Below are 12,101 nucleotides of genomic sequence, written 5' to 3'. Positions count from 1 at the left end.
GGTGGCGAGTACTGAGAGATTCACCCACTATCCTGATCCTGGCGATGCACCCTGAACAGAACCATCCATATTCCTTGCTCCTGACTTCAGAAACCTGGCAAGCAGAAAGGCCCATTCCATTAGTTGAACCATTTTCAACTAGGCCTTGAAATTCCAGAAGCCCAGAAATCTAAGGGGAACCAAAGAAACAGCCGGGCTGTGCTGTAACTGCTTTCCTGCTAAAAGAATCCTTACCAGAACCAAAAGATCCCATCCAGTTGTGCTGTGCTGTGACCAGAGAACCATTGCCGACCCGATCCAGTCCTGTGTCGAGCTGTGACCAGAACCATTGCAGACCCAGTCCAATCCGGTGTGCCCAGCAGTCTGTCCCAGAACCAGAATTCCTGACCGGAATCCCTGAGGTTCCGTTTGAAACCCAGATAGTGAGTATCTATAGATAGGACTGTCACTAGCATATGTACTGTCCATAGTAATCCCCTATCCAATTCCATCCTATCTTGTCTTCAGAACCTGCATTGTTAGAAATCTTTTTGAATTGCCTGAACTCTATCTTATCCCTACTATCTTCCTTCAGTACTAGTATTGTTAAAAATATATTTGCGCTGATATATTTCACCTGAAGAAGGCAAGCTCCTCGGCAGGCAGTTGCCCTGATTCAGTGGCTGTGCTCCCGTGTGGTATTTGCTTCTTCATAGTCATCACCTAGTATAAGAAATCCCATTTGTCTTTTTTTTTTCTTCAAAATAGACATTTTATTCATTATTAATCAATAACAGAAGAAGACAAACAACATGAAAACAAACCAACATCAGAAATGACAAAGCATATAAGACACAGTTCATTGTAGTGGTAAGATGAATATGGTAAAATAGCGCTAGAAAAGCAAAAGGAATCGGCCCAAGAATCTACTCCGCTGGAAAGAATCGCTGTCCTCGGGGATTGTCTCTTAGCTAGAGCAGAGCGCTTCCGTGTGCAAATCCGCTCAGCCAATGGGCGCTAGGCTGCTTTAGGGTGAGGGCCGGTTAGCGGTCCGCATAGTCCATAAACGTGGCCCAGGTGTTTTGAAACGGAGCAAGGTTACCCAGGCGAAGACCCGCAACTCTTTCCGCTGTGACAATGTCCCAACACTTGGCCCACCAAAGCGGAATGGAGGGGCCTTCGGGATGCTTCCAGAAGTGGGCAAGGGCTATCTTTTTTTTAATATTTTTTTATTGACAACATACACGACAGGGTGGGCCTATTGGCATATTCCACCCGCAATAAATGCAAGAAAAAATCACATTGTCAGAAACATTTTCTGGTTAACTCCCAACCCCCCTTCCGCCCTCCCAGTCCCTCCCCCCAAACAATTGTTACGCCAACTTTAGGGAAAATGCAACTATATTTAGCATAGGGAAGAACACTTGCATAGCGCTTTGATAGAGAAAAGTGATCCTTGAGACAGTGGGGTAAAACCATGTGGTGATTAGGTCAGGGCAAGATCAACCCTCTGAGGGGCGTGGGGACCAGCGCTTTGCATCCATTAGTTTAAACATTTGTTCAATCGCCCCTCTACAATCGCATAGTGATACAATCATCATGCAGCAGTACTGCCGTCCACTCCTGGACAAAATCAGACATAGTATTATTTGCTATTGCCGAGAGTTTTTCGTAGCTGAATATCACTCTGAGCTTGCAGAGCCATTCCTCTTTGGAGGGGGCCAGGACACTTTTCCATTTTTGCGCTAGCGCCAGTCTCCCTGCCCGCAACATGGCGCATATAACCTTGGGGAAGGCATTCACCTCCGACTCTGGCACAGGGGAGCCCAGTAGGATTTCCAGCGGGTGCAAAGATGGACCATAACCCTCGATATCTTTGATCCAACTGAGGAGCTCCGTCCAGTATACCTGTATGGACGGGCAACTCCACCACATATGAAACCAGGTTCCCCGTTGATGGCATCCCCTGGGGCAGAGGGGGGAAACATCCCGGTACATTCTAGACAATAGCGCCGGGGGGCGATGCCATGAATGGAGGATTTTAAAGTTATGTTCCATAGCTGCTGTGTAAAGGGAGCCTGTGAAAATGCACTTGAAAACCGCCCTCCAGGTGTGGTCCTCTATTGGCATCCCCATCCTCTCTTCCCATATGCGCTTGAAGGGTTGTCTGCCTTCTAGGTCGGCTAAAATCAGCACACTATAAAACTTAGATAGCGAACCTTTGCGAGATTTACTTTTGGCCAGGATTAGTTCGAATGGGGTGAAGGGGCGACTAAGCTGAGCGGACCACCGCGATTGGGTAAGTATCCCTTTCAGCCGCAGGAATTCAAAAACCGTGGGGGGCTTGTCCACCAGAGCATCTGTCAAGTTATCGTATTCAATGAAGCCCTCCTCTCGTGTAAGCTGGGAGACTCTTTCCAGTCCCATGTCAGACCAGGCCTGGGTGTCCCGAAAGCCCCTCATGTCCAGATCGATGGGCGGGCCCCAGAGGGATGACAGAGGAGAAGGCCATGTAGATATCAAATTATTAGTTTTGCTGGGTTTCCACAGTGACCAGAGGACTGCTAAGGTAGGATGTGTTTTGAGTTATGGGGGGAGTGACCTGGGAGGGGCCCAGAGATAGTCCCTGACCTTCCTCGGATGTGCGTGGGTGTCTTCGATATACGTCCAGAATGTACGCATGTCGTCCCGCATGTGCTCCAACATCACCCTGAGCTGAGCTGCTTTATAATAGAGCCTGAAATCGGGGAGTCCGAAGCCACCATGGGACTTTGGGAGGGTCAGAGTGGAAGTTTTAACCCTGGGCCTTTTGCCGTTCCATATGAAGTGGAGGACGCGGGACTGGAGCACCTCGAAAAAGGCTTCAGGTATCACGACAGGGAGAGCTGAAAAGAGATAGAGAAGGCGAGGTAGAATGTTCATCTTAACCGAGACCATGCGTCCAAGCCAGGAGAGCGTGAGGGGGGCCCATCTTTTGAGATCGCTACTGACCTGGGCGAGGATTCCAGGGAAATTCCACTGGTATAGGAGTGACAGATCTCTGGGGATGGTGACGCCCAGGTACCTTGTGGATGCTCGCTCGATTCTAACCCCTTGAATGTCAGTTTTGTTCTCAATATCTTGTTCCCCTGGGCCCATTGGCATAATGCTTGATTTGGATGCGTTTATTCTCAGCCCCGAAAAGGAGCCGAAAAAGTGTATGAGATCAAACAGCCTCGGTAGGGATTTGTGAATGCTGGTCAGATAGCCCAATATGTCGTCTGCGAACAGGGAGAGCTTAAACTCGCACTCACCACATCGTATACCCCTAATCTCCGGGTCGTTCCTAACCGCTATAGCCAGGGGCTCCATGGCCAAGGCATATAGGAGAGGTGACAGGGGACAGCCTTGCCGGGTGCCTTGGGAAAGGGAAAAGGGTTCGGATGTACCCCCGTTAACCGATACTCTCGCCGAGGGTGAGTTATATAGAGCTGCGACCCACCTACAGAAATTATCTCCCAATCCCATTTTCCTAAGAACCTTGATCATGTAGGGCCATTCGACCCGGTCGAAGGCTTTCTCAGAGTCGAGTGAAAGGAGGTATCCCTCCACTCCCTGCTCGGTAGCCTCATGCATGAGGTCGAGGGTTTTTCTGATGTTATCTGACCCCTGGCGCCCCGGGATGAAGCCCACTTGATCTCCGTGTACCAGGGTGGGGAGGAATTTAACCAATCTGTTCGCCAGAAGTTTCGCCAGTATTTTGACGTCAGTGTTTAGGAGTGATATGGGGCGATATGACTGGCATAGGGCTGGATCTTTGCCGTCTTTCGGTAGGACCACTATCAATGCTGACATCATTGTGGGCGGGAGGGACCCTTGGTTTAGCGCACAGTTAAACAGCTTGGCCATGAAGGGGGCGAGAGTGGATCTATAGGTCTTATAAAATTTGACTGAGAAGCCGTCGTCCCCCGGGGCCGTGCCACTTTTTAGGGAGGAGATAGTGTCAGTTACCTCTTCCGGGGAAATAGGGATTTCCAGAGTGCCGGCCTTGTCTGGGAGCAGGCCCGGGACAGGGAGGGAGTCCAGGAACCTATCAACTTCTATCCCATCCCCCTTATATTCTGAGCTGTATAATTTTTCATAATATAGCCTGAATTGTTCCGCTATTTTGGAGTCCCTTGCGGTCGAGTTACCGTCCACAGAGCGGATTGAGTTCACTCTCCTGCTGTTCCTAAGTTCGCGGAGTCTCCAGGCCAGTATCTTGTCGGCCTTTTCCCCTTTTTCCATATATTTTTGTTTCAGAAATGAGAGCTTCCTTTCCGTTTGCCCTACCTGGAGGTGAGCCAATTTAGAGCGCAGCTTCTGCAATTCCTCCCACTGCCCAGGGAACATCTGTGTTTTCAGTTTACCACCCGGTTGTATGGCCTCTATCTTGGTTTTCAGGTCTTTCTCTTCCCGGTCCCTCTCCCTCTTTTTCCCCGCCCCAATGCCAATTAGGGTGCCTCTGATGGTTGCCTTAAATGCTTCCCATACTCCCATAGTGCCCACCTCCCCGTTGTCGTTCAGGGAGAAATAATCTTCTATGGCTGTAAGAAGGGTTTGGCGCGTCTCCTTGTCATGTAGAAGGAGGTCGTTACAACTCCATCGGGAGCTGGCTACAGGAGTAGGGGGGAGGCCAATCCTAATCTTCACCATGTCATGGTCCGTCCAGGGGACGGTTTCCACCCCAGCGCTGGAGATCTCACCCTGCATAGTTGAGTCAACCAGAATGTAGTCTACGCGAGAAGGCATCGTGAGGCTTAGAGTAAAAAGTGTAGTCGGGGTTCAGTCCTTTCTTGGGTGTACTCGTGTCACACAGCCCCAATTCCCCATTCACTGCCTGGAAGGTTGAAGCCAATTTTTTGTGGAGGCGGATGTTGGGATAAGGGTTCACAGACTTTCTGTCCCTTTCGGGGCAGAGCACCATATTAAAGTCCCCTCCCACCAGGAGGGTCCCCTCCGCAAATGACATTATTGTCCCCTTCATGCTCTCCCAGAAAACGTCCTGCAACTCATTTGGGGCGTATATGCAAACCAAGGTGAACAGGCGTCCCCGCACATCCCCTTTTACCATGAGATACCGGCCTTCGGGGTCGGCCTGTGCCACCTTAAACCCAAAGTGAGCCCCGGGGGACACTAGTAGAGCTACTCCCCTCTTCTTGGACTGGGTAGAGGCTGAGAATACCTGATCTATATTTTTAGCTTTGAGCTTGGGCTCTTTCCCCCGAACCCAGTGGGTCTCTTGCACAAAGAGAAACTGTAGTTTCGTCCTCGTAAATTCCCGCATGAGCAGTGACCTCTTGGTGGGTGAGTTGAGACCCCGAACGTTCAGAGACCCCACTGACAAGGATTGGAGCGAATCATCCATTAGGACGCATTGTGAAGCACCTAGCTCCAATTTCAAAGTTGCAAGCGTTGTTACTCCCTCTATGTTTCAGCACCACGCTGAGGGTTAGGAACAGCCCCCGGGGTGTGGTCAAGTCCCCAAACGTTGGCGTACTATAACAGATTCCCCAGCATCCCAACATCCCCTCTTCTCTCCCCCCACCCCCCTCCCCCCAGATCGCCTGGTTGTGTTGAGGCATCGTCCCAAAGTCACACAACCGGCCAACCATGTCTCCCCCCTCCGGGCTCGTTACCTCAATATAAGCACCCATTCGAGCCCCCCCCCGCCCCTTCGGGCTAGTAGCAAAAGTTTGAAATGCAACAACATCCCCCCTTTGCATCGTCGAGCGGATAAAGTTTTCATCAGATTCTAGCATTTTATTTCAGTTATTCTGAGGGTCCGGCGAAGCTGGTGCCACTCTCCTGAATTTCCTTTGGCCTCGTACTCTGCGCCTCTCCTTTGGAGCGTTGATCTTTTTTGGGCCCTTCGGGGTGCGCTCACGATCGCGGTCTCCCGGTTCAAAATCCGAGTTATCTAGGAGTTCGCCAGACACTCTTTGGATATCGTCTTCGGTGATCAGGGTATACTTATATCCCTCGTTCTCGAAAGAAAGTGAAAAAGGATACCCCCATCTGTATCGGACTCCCTTGGCTTGGAGCATTTTCGTCAGAGGGGAACAAAGGCGGCGTCTCGCCAGAGTGAAGGCCGACAAATCTTGGTATACGGAGATTTGGGCCCCCTCACATTCTACCGGGCCCTTCTTGCGAGCTAGTTCGAGGATCCTGCTTTTCTCAGAGAAATAGTGGAAGCGAACTAAGACGGATCTGGGGCCCCTGGAGGCTGCCCCTGCTCTGTGGGCCCTGTCAATGGTGGGTTCGTTAGTGTTAGTTCCGTCAAAAAGCACTCTTACCACCGCGTTGACTGCCTTGATAATGTCTGCCTGGGTTTCCCCGTCCTGTTCCGGGAAGCCCAGAAATCGCAGGTTGCAGCGCCTTTCCCTGTTTTCCAAATCGTCCATTTTCAATGAGCATTTTTCTTCTCTCCTCTCAAGCTCAGACAGGCGCATGTCAAATTGCGTTTCGAAAATGTCACTCGAAGGTGTGTTGTTCTCCAGTGACTGCACCCTGTCTTCTATGTTGTCAACCTTTTTGTCTAGGGTGTCCAGCCTAAGAGTGATGTCAGCGCGGAATCCTCTAATTTCATCCAACAGGGCCGCCATTCCCCTGGAGACCGAGGTTGCATCTGTTGCTTCTTGCTGCGTTTGGGCGGCCATTTCAGGGGTTATATGGGGCTCAAGGGATGGGCGCCGAAACCTCTGCAGCGTTTCCCTCCAGGTCATAGGCCTTCACCGGGCGCTCTTGCTCCCCGGTGTCCGCCCCCAAATGATTGAGGCCGCCGGGGCCTGCCCGCCTTCTTTACGTCCTGGGGGGAGCGGGGGCCCCTGGTATATCTGCGGCCAGGGGTGGGAAGGAGGTTGTGGGGGGGCTGGAGCCCCTGGCAGTTCACTTGTCGTGGGCGGGGGGTTCCCTTTCTCAGGTTCACCCCGTTTATTATTTTTCCTTTTATTTTTTGCTTTGTATTTTTTTTTTTTTATTTTCCCCCGTTGCGTTGGGGGCCGTGAGTTTTATTGCCCCCGGTGGGTGCCCAGCCCCGGGGTGGGTCTCCTTACCTCGGGGGGGCCTCGCCCACGCCACTCGTGTTCGCCCCGCGCGGGCTTCGCCAGAATCTGCGCACTCCTGGGGGGGTTCCTCGTCCTGTCTCCTTCTCCCGCTCCTTGGTCCACCTCCTGGGCCGTTCCGCTTCCGCAAACAGCCGTCGGGTCTCGGCAGGATCCCTCGGACGCCTGGGCCTTTACGAGTCCTCTCTGGACCCGGGCTCGCAGTTGCTTTCCGCGGAGCCGCAGGGCCGCAGGAGGGAGGGGCTTCGCGCCCTCGAAGTTCGTTGGCTCGGAACTCCGGTTCCGCTCCACTCCCGGGTCTCAGGTTTGGGCCTGGGGTGCCCGGCACCTTCGTACTGGGGGGGGGGTGTTGGTGTCTCGCTCCGGGGGTGTCGGGGGGGGCTCGGGTCCCTCGATCAGCGCCCTTGCGGGGAGACGAGCGGAGATGCTTCAACACATCTCAGCGCCCCCTGGTGGATCCCCACTTCTGCAAGGGCTATCTTGGCCGCCAATAGCAGGTGTGTGCACAGGCGAACCGCGTTCCCCGACAGTGGCAAGTCCCCCCCCACCCCCCCAGTCTCCCAACAGAAAGATACCGGGATCCCACAGGATATTGAGGCCTGTGATTGCTCTGACATGTTTCAGGACCCCCTTCCAATAGTGTGCTGCTTTAGGGCAGTCCCACAGGAGGTGGAAGAGCGAGCCTTCCTGCGGACAGCCCCGCCAACAGTTCAGCGAGGGCCTCACGCCTGCTTTATGCAGCTGTACTGGAGTGATGTAGTACCTGAAGCAAACTTTATAACCCCCTTCTCTGTTAGTGACACACTGAGTACTCCTATGGAGTCTTGTCCAAATTTTGTCCCAATCCTCTGGTGTCAGGCTGAGAGGTCCTGTGTCCGCGGAAGCTGCTGAACCCCCGACGATCCCCCTGAAATGTAATTCCCAGAATTTCAGATTTCAATCAGCTCTGTAAACTACACCCCAAAGGGAAAGAGGGAAGTGGATAACAAAACAACACCAGGCAGACTGCGTCAAGGCTAACCAGAGCTGAACCTGCAGAGGATATAAGAAAAGCAGATACAATTCCTTTATTACTTACTTAACCTTAGGAATGGGAAAGACTTTAAATCCTTAACTAATAATTAAGAATCATACCTGGCTCTTCTCTTGAAATTTCTTAGAGAAGCTTGTAAAGAAGCTGAAAATCTCTCTTACTTGAGACTCTTGAAATTCACAGCAACTTCTTACTTTGGGCAAATCTGGAAAGTTTAGTTCTTTGTCTCTTTTCCAAAATGCACTAGTTGGCCAGTTAAATTGTCTTTATTTATTCTTTCCTTTTCTTTCAAACTTTTCTTTTGTTTTTTTCAAACTATTTACAATTCAATTGAGTTTGTGAATTCTTGAAGAAACACGTATTAAACTCACACGCGGGTTATTTCAAAACAGATGAATTTCACGTTGAAAACTTCCTGCGTTGAAGAACACGCGCACGATAAGTAAAATCCACGCACAGAAAACACACGTGCTTGCCTAACCACGCCAAGTAGAATTCACGCGCAAACGAGAACACGCGCAGAAAAACACACGCGCTAATAAATTTCCGTGTTGATGAACTTCCGCGCCTATTCACACGTGCCTTATAACCCACGCGCAAAGAGTTCACTCGCGATCAAATACACGCGTTTAAAAAGACACGCGCAAGAAACCACACGCGCAATTGAATTCTCGTGCTGAAGCACACGTGCTTAAAAACACACGCGCTATAAAGTTCTCACGCGGCAATCAGATTATCGCGTCAGGAAGCACACGCGCTGGAAACACACACGCTTTAAAGTTCTCGCGCGACGAATGAATCTCACGCTAGGAGCACCCGCGCTGGAAAACACACGCGCTCTTGAGTTCTCACGCGACAAACAGATTCTCGCGCTAAGGAGCACACGCGCTGGCAAACACACGCGCAGTTGAATACACTCGCACGCGCACAAGGTTCAACGATATTTTCAGATTACACTTAGTACGCGTATTTACAAATAGAGTTCACGCGCACTCAGGGAGTTCAATAGTACAAATTCAAAGATAACTTTTTACGAATTTTCAAGTAAATGTCATTAAGATGAACAGAGCTGCAGTACAAACAAAGTCACTTATCTCCAGAGCGAATTCTTAAAGATCTTCAGAGTTTCCCGTCTTCAAAAACGAATTCCTGACAACTGATAGCTTCTCCAGAAACCCCCAAGAAAGTAGCCGCTCAACTGCTAACGCCTGAAGGATAAAATCCACCAGGCCCAAGTCTACAGCAGGAGCAGCCACTAAACACGTCCTCTCAGCTGGGGTTTAGATGATGAAAGGCACAGAGTGACAGTTTAGAATGTTCATTGTTGTTCTGCAGTGTCTTCTAACCAATCAGAGCTGTCACTGTGAGACTCCATTTTGCCTTGGGTCAGAACCAGGATTCTGAATCAGCAAGTTAAGGCCAAACCAACTACAATAGAAAACTTCCCACTCACACAAGGCTAATCTAAAAAGGATAAATAAAGAGAAATAATGAGAAGGAAACTTGAATAAGGGAAAATAGCCTGAATAGGGGAAGGAAACCTGACAGTACCCCCTCCTAATGCCCAGTCTCTGGGCCTACCTTATGTGGATTTTTAGCATGAAACTTAGCAACTAAACGGGGGGCATGTACATCAACTGAATCTTCCCATGATCGTTCCTCAGGTCCATATCCCTCCCAATCAATTAAATACTGCAACCTTCCCCTCACTTTCCTGGAATCCAAAATTTGTTTAACCACAAATTCCTCAGATGAATCCTCCAAAATCACAGGGGAAGGTGGTGTTCTAAATCTAGTTCCTGAACAAACTGGTTTTAAAAGGCTAACATGGAAAGTAGGATGTACCTTCAATTGCTTGGGTAATTTCAATCGTACTGCCACAGGGTTGATGATTCTCTCTACCTCGAATGGGCCTACAAATCGTGGACTGAATTTATTCTTCCCCTTAATTTTTAGGTACCGGGTAGAAAGCCAAACTAAGTCTCCCACCTTATATTCAGGACCAGCCTTCCTTCTCAAATCAGCACACCTTTTATATTTCAATTTGTTTTCTCCCAGCACCTTTTTTGCTCTATCCAAGTTATTCTTCATTACCAACAAACGATCTTCCACTCTAGGATTCCCAGAATCCTCTAACACCTCAAAACTCAGAAAGCGAGGATGAAACCCACGACCCAAAAAGAAAGGGGACATAGAAGTAGCATCTTTACCACAATTGTTGTAAGAGAATTCTGCCAACCATACCAAATCCACCCATTCCTCTCTAGCTTGTAAATAACACATTAAAAACTTCTCCAATTCCTGATTTACTCTCTCCACTTGTCCATTACTCTCCGGATGATACCCAGAAGTCAAACTAACTTCCACTCCAAGTTTCTTACAGAAGGCCCTCCAGAATTTTGAAATAAATTGAGATCATCTATCAGAGATAACTTGACTTGGGAGTCCATGTAGTCGAACTACACCTTGCAAAAAACTAAGAGCCAGTTTTTCCGCTGTAACCTCTCCCTCAATTGGTGAAAAATGTGCTTCTTTAGTAAGAAGATCCACCACAACAAGAATGGTAGTACAACCCTTATCTTGAGGGAGATCAACAATGAAATCCATAGAAATAGTGTGCCAAGGACGAGGAGGAACAGGTAACGGCTCCAATAAACCATGCAGCTTCCCAACTTGACTTTTTGCTTGTGCACAGACTACACAAGTTTTAACAAAGTTCAATGTGTCTTGGCAAATTTTTTCCCACCAAAAATTCCTTCGAACCAATTCCAGAGTTTTTCTGAAACCAGGATGTCCTGATAAAATGGATTCATGACAATTTCTCAAAACCTTTTCTCTTAACTCTTCAGTAGGTACATAAAGCTTGTTATCAAAAAAAGGAAGATCGTCTTTCAAACTTCTGGCTGGATCCAGTCTCACCCACTCCTCCATCTTCTGCAAGGACATATTCTGGCGAACTTCATTCAAAAAATCCATTTCTTTAATGGCTCCAGCTAACAAAAAACGTTCTGGAGCAATTATAGGTTCTGGTTCCAGAATCTCTCTCTCCTCACTACCAGGAAATTGGTGGGATAAGGCATCAGCTTTTTTGTTCTGACTTCCGGGTTTAAAAGTCACAATGAAATCATAATCGGCAAAGAATAAGGACCAACGAAGTTGTCGTGGAGACAAAGTTCTTGCAGATTTTAAAAACAATACATTTCGGTGATCAGTAAGGACCGTTACCGTATGTCTTGCCCGTTTCAGAAAATGTCTCCATTCTTCAAAAGCGGACTTTATTGCTAATAGTTCACGATCTGCAATTGTGTAGTTCACCTCAGCGGCAGAAAACTTCCTAGAAAAGAATGCCACTGGATGTAGTTGACCAGTAGTTTCATTCCTTTGAGAAAGCACCGCCCCCAACGCTAAATTTGAAGCGTCCGCCTCCACAAAAAAGGTTTAGAGAGATCAGGATGAATTAGAATTGGACTAGAAGTAAATCTTTGTTTTAACTCTTGAAAAGCTTTTTCTGCTTCAAGGTCCCAGTCAAATTTCACTCCTTTTTTCAAAAGTCTCGTTATAGGAGCATCCAGCCGAGAAAAACCTTCGATAAATCTCCTATAAAAATTGGCAAACCCTAAGAAACTTTGTATTTCCTTAACCTTAGTAGGAGAGGGCCATTCAAGAACTGCTTGAACTTTTTTAGGATTCATTTCTAAACCCTTAGGTGAAATTATAAAACCTAAAAACTCCACAGAATCTGTATGGAATTGACTTTTTTCCAATTTAGCAAACAAATGGTTTTCTCGCAGCTTTTGTAAGACTAAGCGCACATGTTTCTGATGTTGATCCAGGTCAGAAGAGAAAATCAAAATATCGTCGATATACACTACAACAAAAATATCCAGGTATTCTCTAAAAACCTCATCAATGAAAAATTGGAAAGCCGCTGGAGCATTACATAAACCGAATGGCATAACTTGATATTCAAACAGCCCAAACCTGCTCTTAAACGCTGTCTTCCATTC

General features: G+C 48.5%; 1 protein-coding gene across 2 annotated transcripts in view; it reads left to right on the top strand.

Annotated features, from left to right (window-relative positions):
* USP25 (ubiquitin specific peptidase 25) overlaps nucleotides 1-12,101 on the top strand; it is a 1,331,637-nt gene that overhangs the window by 881,649 nt on the left and 437,887 nt on the right. The window lies entirely within an intron of this gene.

Source organism: Ambystoma mexicanum, chromosome 7p (genome assembly GCF_040938575.1).
Source record: "Ambystoma mexicanum isolate Mex_15411 chromosome 7p, UKY_AmexF1_1, whole genome shotgun sequence".
NCBI lineage: Eukaryota > Metazoa > Chordata > Amphibia > Caudata > Ambystomatidae > Ambystoma > Ambystoma mexicanum.
The sequence above is the reverse complement of the archived record's forward strand: the minus strand, read 5'-3'. Positions and strand labels throughout refer to the sequence as shown.